The following is a 9653-nucleotide window of genomic DNA, read 5'->3' as shown; positions in this document are numbered from 1 at the left end:
ACATCTTACCCGTTCTTGAAGCTGGGGCTAGCTGGAAACCAAACATGATAAACTGCTCTATGATGGAGCTGCAACTCCTGGATGGAACTGCTCTAAAGTGGATTTGGTCGAGTGTACCTGATTTTGATTAAGTGGAGCAGTCCCAAACATACCCTTAATAACACCGTGTCCTTATTAAGTCAGAATCATAGGCCATTGATTCCTTGGAGACGAGTGACGACAGAGGAAGGTAGAAATCACCATAGAATGGTACGGATATATATTTGAAGCTAAATGCATGGGTGAGTACTTTAGTAAATTGTTTACAGTGGAAGTACCGACCCGGAATGTGGAAGTTGGAGCAAGGTGCCAAGGAAAGTAACCCAGCATGAACGATGCTAAACGTACGACAAAATCTATCTGAACCTTGTACGGCAAATAATACGATAGTTACCATATTCGTGATTCTCTCGATTCGCGATACGGGTCTTGATTCAAGATTCACCACTTCCAGTGAATCTAATTCAATAGGAAGTATACATCTCTGATTCACGAACTGTGCATAGGGTTCGTTAATCGGTTCAATGGGATTCGTGATTAGGTTTTGTGAATCAAAGATGACATATCTTTTTTTGAGTTGGAAAGATGAAGTATATTTGTTTTTTTTAACACAAGATGAATTATATTTGTAAGAATAAAAGATGGGAAACTCTCTGGTTCAACCGACCAATTTCCACCCCATTATCCGCCCCTTGTTCCACGCGACGCGTATCTTGCATTGGGGCCACCAACCACTATAGCAAGCGGTTCCTTTTTCTCGTCATCTCTGATATGCAAGGGAATGGATAAGATGGTCACAAGCGCCTGGGCGTAGGCGTTGATGTATTCGCAGATGCAAGGTAGCCATAGACGAGATCGGGCACCGGTGTCACTGCCATGGCCAGTCGACGTCTACTGGGCAGCCGTAGACGAGGTCAGCCGCGGACGCCGCCTGCAGCGCAGCCATAGATGAGTTCGGGCGAGGGTGCCGCTATGGTGTCAGCTGCCGCCGACGGTCGGCGCCTGCTGGGCAGTCGTGCCTCCGCTGACCTCCTTTGTGTCGTCCCCGACCATCACCGGCCGCCTCCCTATTGCAATTGCAATGCCGAAGTTGCAAGCGACGAGGACGAACAATAGTTGTGTTCCTACCACATGAATCAGTAACATGTGGGGATGTTTTTGCACACCATCTTCATTGCAAAATTTTCTGCAACATTACCTGTGTTGCAATTTTTTTCCCGCAACATCATTTATGCTGCAAAAAAAAAAACAAAACAACAAAAAATTATGTGACATTACCTATGTTACAAAAGTCTTTCCGCAGCATCACCTATGTTGCAAAAAAGCGAAGCCCAAAAATATTTCTGCAACATGACATATGTTACAAATGTTTTCTGCAACACAACTTCTATTACAATTTTTTTACAATAGTATCCGTGTTGCAAATATTTCCACAGCATCACCTATGATCTTTGTTGTAGAAAATATTCTATAACAAACTCTATTGCAAAAAAATCTACAGACGTTTCTGCAACATGTTCTGTGTTGCAGAATATTCTACAACATAATCTTTGCCGAAAAGGTTAAAATGCCCGTCAGACATTTGATGACGTTAGTGTGAGGTTTTTTTTTTTCATTTCTGCAACAAGCCTCTTGTTGCCAAGGGAACGAGCGCACACTGCTACGTTTGTTGCAACGGGGCAAGAGCAAAGTTATTTTTTTCTATAACAGAGATCTTGTTTCTGAAACACATGCCTTGTTTTAGAAAAAATAAGGTTCGGTAGGACGCAACAAGACTCTTGTTGCAAAGCGCCGAGCGCAACACAAGCTTTGTTGCAAAGGTTGATGCACGCTCACTGAAAGAAGATCAGATGGTTGGCTAGCTCACGATCCTACGGCTACTAAGGCGGCGGATGTTTTCTAAACATCACCCGGCAGACGCGTAGCTGCCCCCTTTCGACAAAGCAGGGGGGGGGGGGAGTCTCCTCTTTAATTCTCAAAACCTGCATTTTTTTTCAAACTGAGCCAAAACTTTTGCCTGATTGATAAATTAAGAAGAGAATTGCTCAGTTAATTTATGAAAAACCGGACGAAAACCAAAAACCTGCGTATATAGGTGCTCAAGGAACGGGGACTTAGTGGTGTGCGTGAAGAGTAGAGGGCAGCAGAAATTTGGTTCTGTCTTCTGATAAGGAAACGAACAATTGACTTGGGCGAAGAAAAACTGGTTATGGGCCCCTGATTCGGGAGCAGCCACAAAGTTAACGTGGCAGCATTCCCTGCCCAAGGATTCCGAAGTGGACTCCACGCCACAGATAACACTCGTTGCATACTTTGGTTCCTAAAACAAGCAGCAACAAAGGTCAACTGATATAGAAATGTATGGAATATATATGTACTACGTATGTACCAAATAAATAATGATGAACACAAACAAATTAAAGCCAGGTTGATGTACCCAAGGATGCTCCGATGCATATTTTTGCAGCGCTTGTGCGACCCCAGAGCGAATGTATAACTTCATCTTCCTATACCATGATCTCTTTTCTAGAAGAATCACCTTAGCCTCCGTGCAAAGTTCGGCCTCCTCATCGCGAGGTTCGGGAGCCAACGGTGGTGTGATGTCTCGGAGAATGTGCTCTATTTGATCGAGAGATTCACGTGATATCACATCATTGGTACCAGTGGTCAGCAAGTTTTGTAGGTCAAGCAACACGCCGGGTGTCAGGAACGACGTGAGGAATGATCCTAGTGCAGCGGGCCATGGATGTCGACCCGCTGCGGCTGCGGCAACAAACTGTTGTAGTGTGTGCGTCTCCTTGGACAAGTCACATTGTTTGCAGCAGAGGTGCTCTATCACCCACTGCATGGATGATCCAGACTCAGGGTTTGCACGAACGGTGGCGATGAGGCCTTCCAAGGACCGGACCTCCATGCGAAGCAAGGAGAGGGTGTCGAGGATGTCGTACACCTGGATCTCAGTGTCTGCGTGTGGGGGCGGGCACACTATGTTGTACCAAATGGAGTTGAGGATGATGATGGAGATGGGGTCCATGGGGCCATAGCAGTGGGCTGGCGAACATGATGTCGCGGATGAGCCTAAGCCTTGCAGAGGGTAGCATGGTGACGGCTTTGATATAGAAGGTGTGGATCATGGCGTGGAGCCTCGTCTTGAGAGACTGGGTGTACTCGCAGGCATCACCGCCACAGTTGTCCAATAACCCACGCCTATGAGATGTTTTCACGGCCTTTGCCAGACATGCTGATATCATGGATCTCTTGTTTTCATGAGACCGCAAGGACACGAAGTGGTCGCCATGCCGCTCGACATTGATGGTGACCATGTCGAAGCCGTCCATGGAGCTCGTGCTTTTGGAAACCTCAAATGTTCCTTCACTGGGCTTGAGGTTCCGGTAGTAGACGACTACCCCCCCTCCCGCCCGGCAGCAAATTCACCTGGAGGTCGAGGGGGCCGTCGTCCTGGTACCGCAGCAAATCCATGTTGGTGTTAACATTATGAACGGTGAGCTTCGGCCCTCCCGGCTTTAGGAAGGGGGCGGTGGCGAGGAGTCGTTGACGTGGAAAAGGTGACACTTGGAGCCGCACAAGGACGTCAGGCGCGGAATGGCACACATGCATCGCCGCACACCTGAGCGCGGCCTGAGTCCTCTCGGAGGCAGGGCCAGGGAGCACGAGCTCCGCAGCGTATAGATGGCGCCCGCCCAGTGGAGGTAGCGGGTGGCCTGTTCTTCGGTGATGCATCCGAAGTAGCTCGTCATCAACCTGACGAGAGCCTGGCAGGACGCCTGAGCAACTCTGCGCCAGGTAACCCTGCGGACGACAAGCTATCCTTGGGCTGCCCCATGCCGGCGAGCCTCTTGGACCTCCTGATCCTCTTGGCGGGCGGCTCCTCCTTTAGCCGGAAGTCGTCGCGCGGGAGGAGGGCGAGGGTGCCGAGGATGATGTTGGAGACGGGGTCCAGGAGGCCGAGGGACAGGCTGCCGTCGCGCATGGTTTCGTATAGTTGATCCGCGACGGCGTCCGACATGTCTTGGACGGGCAGCCGGTCGAACGCCTCCTCGTAGAAGTCGGGGATGAGGTCGAGGAGGTCGGCCTTGAAGTTGAAGTTAGGGGGGGCCGTCGCACTCACCGGGCGGCCTTGAAGTTGAAGTTATGGGGTTCGTCGCGCTCGCCGCTGTACAGGCAGGAGAAGAGACCCCTGCGGCTGGACCTTGTTGGGCGGCATGATGCGACTGCGATTGATGCGGCGATTCGGCCGGGTCGGCTGGATATATATAGGGCTCAGGGTGGCCCGTTTGGGATCGATAACACTGCCGTTCCAATCCGGATTTAGCTCGGTCTGACCGAGCGGACCGAGAACTGCCGCCGGCGCAGGCGCTGGTTTCCTCTTCAAGAGATAGAAGAAGAGTAGAGGAAGTGGCACCAGCTCGTGGACGATGCTCGGCTCCTTCGCGTCGCCGTCCATGTCCACGGCAAGACGTAGAAGAAGAGGAATCGCACGGGGATAGTGGCCGCCTGTGTCCATCATTTCATGGGCAGTTATACCAAACTAAAACCAGTTAAGGCTAATTGCGTGGAATTTATCCCTGCATGGCCGCATATCTCTCTTGCTTTTTCTTCCTCGCATGCAGGTTAAGTAATGGAAAGAAGATAGAATAAGGGTCTGTCTAGGATACATCTAGATGTGACATAGTTATGTCACATCTAAGTTGATGTTCACTCTGTTTGTGGTCTATTTTTTCCTAGTTTTTTTTTGTTTCTTGTTGCTACATTATATTCTTGTGGGAGCTTAGATGTGATATTCGTAAATAACATCTAGATGTGAATTTGACAAACTGATAGAATAATTGCGGGAACAATATTGGAATGAGAGCGCTTTTATTGTTTTTCTGGCGCGTGTAAATTGCTCTGTTGTAACGGCAAGAAAGTGTTTCCTTAGAAGAGGACTCGAACTGTTTTTCTTCCTTTTATTCTGTTGGAAGTGGAACCGCGAGAAAGTGTTTTCCTAGAAGACATATTTTAGTGTGTTTGTTAATTCGTTTACTACTCCCTTTGTCCCATAATATAAAAACGTTTTTGACACTAGTGTAGTGTAAAAACGTTCTTATATTATGGGACGCAGGGAGTAGTTCGTATGTAGTCTATATTAAAATAGTTCATCCATTTTAGTCAGTATATAGTTCATATTAAAATATACAAAACATCTTATATTTGTAAACGGACGAAAGTACTTCTTATGAAGATTGCAAGCTAACCTCTTTATCCAAATGTATTGCGCAAGGAAAAAACCAGATAGAAAGTAAAAAAGAAAAAGGAAAAACCAGATAAAATCGATGACACTGAGGAAAGTAACAAAGAAAACCGAAAAAGAGAAAGAAGTAAAAGGACAAAAAAGAGAAAAAACCGAAAAAAACCTGATGCAAAATAGTGAATGTCCCGATAATAAAACCACAGGAGAAAAAACTCATGTGCAGTACAATATTGCGCAACTCCAGAGATCTTCAAAGCACGACGGTCCCCCGGGATATAGACCACTCGGTAACACCCAAGGTAAGGACGGACTTGGCCTCCTCTGCGGCACAAGTTGGCTTCTGTTTCCAAGGCCAAATACCGTCTGTGGATTTGGTTCTAAAGCTAAAAATTAAAAAACTCCTCTCCAAGACACTAGCACCATAAACCAAGCGTTACTACAATACATTAAACCGAGTGTAACCACATTGGTGTCTGGGCACGACGAACTTTGGCAACGGTGCATAGTCAGGGAGAATACTTTTATCTTGAAATTTAGTGAGAGATCATCTTATAATGCTACCGTCAATCAAAGCAATATAAGATGCATAAAAGATAAACATCACATGCAATCAATATAAGTGATATGATACGGCCATCATCATCTTGTGCTTGTAATCTCCATCTCTGAAGCACCGCCATGATCACCATCGTCACCGGCGCGACACCTTGATCTCCATCGTAGCATCGTTGTCATCTCGCCAATCTTATGCTTCTACGACTATCGCTACCGCTTAGTGATAAAGTAGAGCATTATAGGGCGATTGCATTGCATACAATAAAGCGACAACCATATGGCTCCTGCCAGTTGCCGATAACTTGGTTACAAAACATGATCATCTCATACAATAAAATTTAGCATCATGTCTTGACCATATCACATCACAACATGCCCTGCAAAAACAAGTTAGACGTCCTCTACTTTGTTGTTGCAAGTTTTACGTGACTGCTACGGGCTTAGCAAGATCTGTTCTTACCTACGCATCAAAACCACAATGATAGTTCGTCAAGTTAGTGTTGTTTTAACCTTCGCAAGGACCGGGCGTAGCCACACTCGGTTCAAGTAAAGTTGGAGAAACTGACACCCGCTAGTCACCTGTGTGCATAGCACGGCGGTAAAACCAGTCTCGCGTAAGCGTAAGCGTAATGTCGGTCCGGGCCGCTTCATTCAACAATATCGCCGAACCAAAGTATGACATGCTGGTAAGCAGTATCACTTATATCGCCCACAACTCACTTGTGTTCTACTCGTGCATATGACATCTACGCATAAAACCAGGCTTGGATGCCACTGTTGGGAACGTGGTAATTTCAAAAAAAAAATCCAACACACACGCAAGATCATGGTGATGCATAGCAACGAGAGGGGAGAGTGTTGTCCACGTACCCTCGTAGACCGAAAGCGGAAGCGTTAGCACAACGCGGTTGATGTAGTCGTACGTCTTCATGATCCGACCGATCAAGTACCGAACGCACGGCACCTCCGAGTTCAGCACACGTTCAGCCCGATGACGTCCCTCGAACTCCGATCCAGTCAAGTGTTGAGGGAGAATTTCGTCAGCACGACGGCGTGGTGACGATGATGATGTTCTACCGATGCAGGGCTCCGCCTAAGCACCGCTACAGTATTATCGAGGTGGACTATGGTGGAGGGGGGCACCGCACACGGCTAAGAGATCAATGATCAATTGTTGTGTCTATGGGGTGCCCCCTGCCCCCGTATATAAAGGAGCAACGGGGTGCGGCCAGCCATAGGAGGAGGCGCGCCGGAGGAGTCCTACTCCCACCGGAAGTAGGACTCCCCTCCTTTTCCTAGTTGGATTAGGACTTGGGGGGGAAGGAGGAGAGAGGGGAAAGGAAAAGGGTGGGGGGGGCGCCGCCCCCCCCCCCCCCTCCTTGTCCAATTCGGACATGGGGGGAGGGGCGTGCGGCTGCCCTTTGGCCGCCTCTCCTCCTCCTCCACTTGGGCCCATAAGGCCCAATAGCCTCCGGGGGGTTCCGGTAACCCCTCCGGTACTCTGGTAAAATCACTATTTCACCCGGAAAACTTCCGATATCCAAACATAGGCTTCCAATATATCAATCTTCATGTCTCGACCATTTCGAGACTCCTCGTCATGTCCGTGATCACATCCGGGACTCCGAACAACCTTCGGTACATCAAAACATATAAACTCATAATATAACTGTCATCGTAACGTTAAGCGTGCGGACCCTACGGGTTCGAGAACTATGTAGACATGACCGAGACACGTCTCCGGTCAATAACCAATAGCGGAACCTGGATGCTCATATTGGCTCCTACATATTCTACGAAGATCTTTATCGGTCAGACTGCATTACAACATACGTTGTTCCCTTTGTCATCGGTATGTTACTTCCCGAGATTGGATCGTCGGTATCTCACGGCAAGTCCCTTTACTCGTTTCGTAATACATCATCCGGCAACTAACTCATTAGTTACAATGCTTGCAGGGCTTATAGTGATGTGCATTATCGAGTGGGCCCAGAGATACCTCTCCGACAATCGGAGTGACAAATCCTAATCTTGAAATACGCCAACCCAACAAGTACCTTCGGAGACACCTGTAGAGCACCTTTATAATCACCCAGTTGCATTGTGACGTCTGGTAGCACACAAAGTGTTCCTCCGGTAAACGGGAGTTGCATAATCTCATAGTCATAGGAACATGTATAAGTCATGAAGAAAGCAATAGCAACATACTAAACGATCAAGTGCTAAGCTAACGGAATGGGTCAAGTCAATCACATCATTCTCCTAATGATGTGATCCCGTTAATCAAATGACAACTCATGTCTATGGTTAGGAAACATAACCATCTTTAATTAACGAGCTAGTCAAGTAGAGGCATACTATTGACACTCTGTTTGTCTATGTATTCACACATGTATTATGTTTCCGGTTAATACTATTCTAGCATGAATAATAAACATTTATCATGATATAAGGAAATAAATAATAACTTTATTATTATTGCCTCTAGGGCATATTTCCTTCAACTACGGCCCGAAGGGGCGACGCAGTGGCAGCGCGCTGTGTGGTGCAACCACGGGAACAGCCTCAGGGCGGCGGCGGGGACCACGTGTTGTGGCGCTACGACCTGAAGGGGCGATGCCGCGGCGGCGGGGATCGGTGCAGCCACGGGGAGAACCCCGGGGCGGCGGCGTTGCGGCCGATGGGGCGACGCAGCGGCAGCCCGTTGCTCGATCGGTGCAGGGGCACGCTGATCTCGGGGACAAGGCGGTGACGGCCGGCGTAGGTTGACGAGCGGACAATGGCCGTGAGGAGCCGCCTATCGCGCGAGGCCGCCGGGTCGGGGCGACGGGCAGGCAGACGCACAGACGATGGCCATTAGGGGGCGCCTGCCATGCGAGGTCGCCGGGTCAGTGAAGAGGCCAGCCGGTCGCGCTGGTGTCGGAGTAGAGGCGCACGGGGGTCGACGGCGGCGGCGGGCGACGCAAATCGATCAAGCATAGATCGGAAAACCAAAAAGAAAAACGCCAATCAAAACGACCGACGAGAGAGCGAAAAAAACCCTGGAGCAAGGGCTCGAGAAAAAGACTCTCTAGGGCAGTCGGTCAACACGACAGGCGGACGAACCCTAGGTATGGGTGGCGCGGCCCCCGGCGGCGGTCATGGATGCCGACCACCCCAGGGGCGGCGCGTGGGTGCGGATGCGGCGATGGCTAGGGTTTAGAACCCGGAAACTGATACCATGTTAGAAGGGATAGAGAGAGATTGGTGGAATTGTTGCTGTTGTATTACTTGAGCCTCGTGGACATATATATAGAAGTACATGATCAACTTGGAGTACAAGGCAAGCCAGAATTTTTTCTGGTCTAACCTATATTTCCAATTTAATCAATATATTCAACAGGGGGAGGTTGGGGATGGCGGGCACGTGGCCATGGCCATGGGATGGCCGCACTGTAGCGGGAGGTAGAAGGGGATGTGGAGGTGGGTCAGGCCTCTACTGTAGAAGTAGGCCTTAAGTGCACAGTATACTATTCTCTTTTCTTTATCTTTTAATTTTCGATTTTATTCTTTTCCTTATATTTTGTATCATTTTGAGCTACTAAACAAATTTGGTTTAGTATGAAAATTGGCACATAAATACTAGGGCATATTTAGCACTAGCACGCAAAGTTTTGATTACTCTAAATAGTTTAAGTATTTATTTAAATTGAAATGATCCAATTAAATGTCACTGATCCAATTTTAAATAGGTTATGGGCATTTTAATTATTTGAATAATGTTGTCTTATGCATGAAAATTTCTTAGAGATTATTTGCAATATTATGC

General features: G+C 48.1%; 1 pseudogene; it reads right to left on the bottom strand.

Annotated features, from left to right (window-relative positions):
- Window positions 1–1831: 1831 nt before the first annotated feature.
- Window positions 1832–4504, bottom strand: LOC123175695 (uncharacterized; annotated as a pseudogene).
- Window positions 4505–9653: the final 5149 nt, after the last annotated feature.

This window comes from Triticum aestivum, unplaced genomic scaffold, assembly GCF_018294505.1.
Source record: "Triticum aestivum cultivar Chinese Spring unplaced genomic scaffold, IWGSC CS RefSeq v2.1 scaffold4269, whole genome shotgun sequence".
NCBI classification, from domain to species: domain Eukaryota; kingdom Viridiplantae; phylum Streptophyta; class Magnoliopsida; order Poales; family Poaceae; genus Triticum; species Triticum aestivum.
The sequence above is the reverse complement of the archived record's forward strand: the minus strand, read 5'-3'. Positions and strand labels throughout refer to the sequence as shown.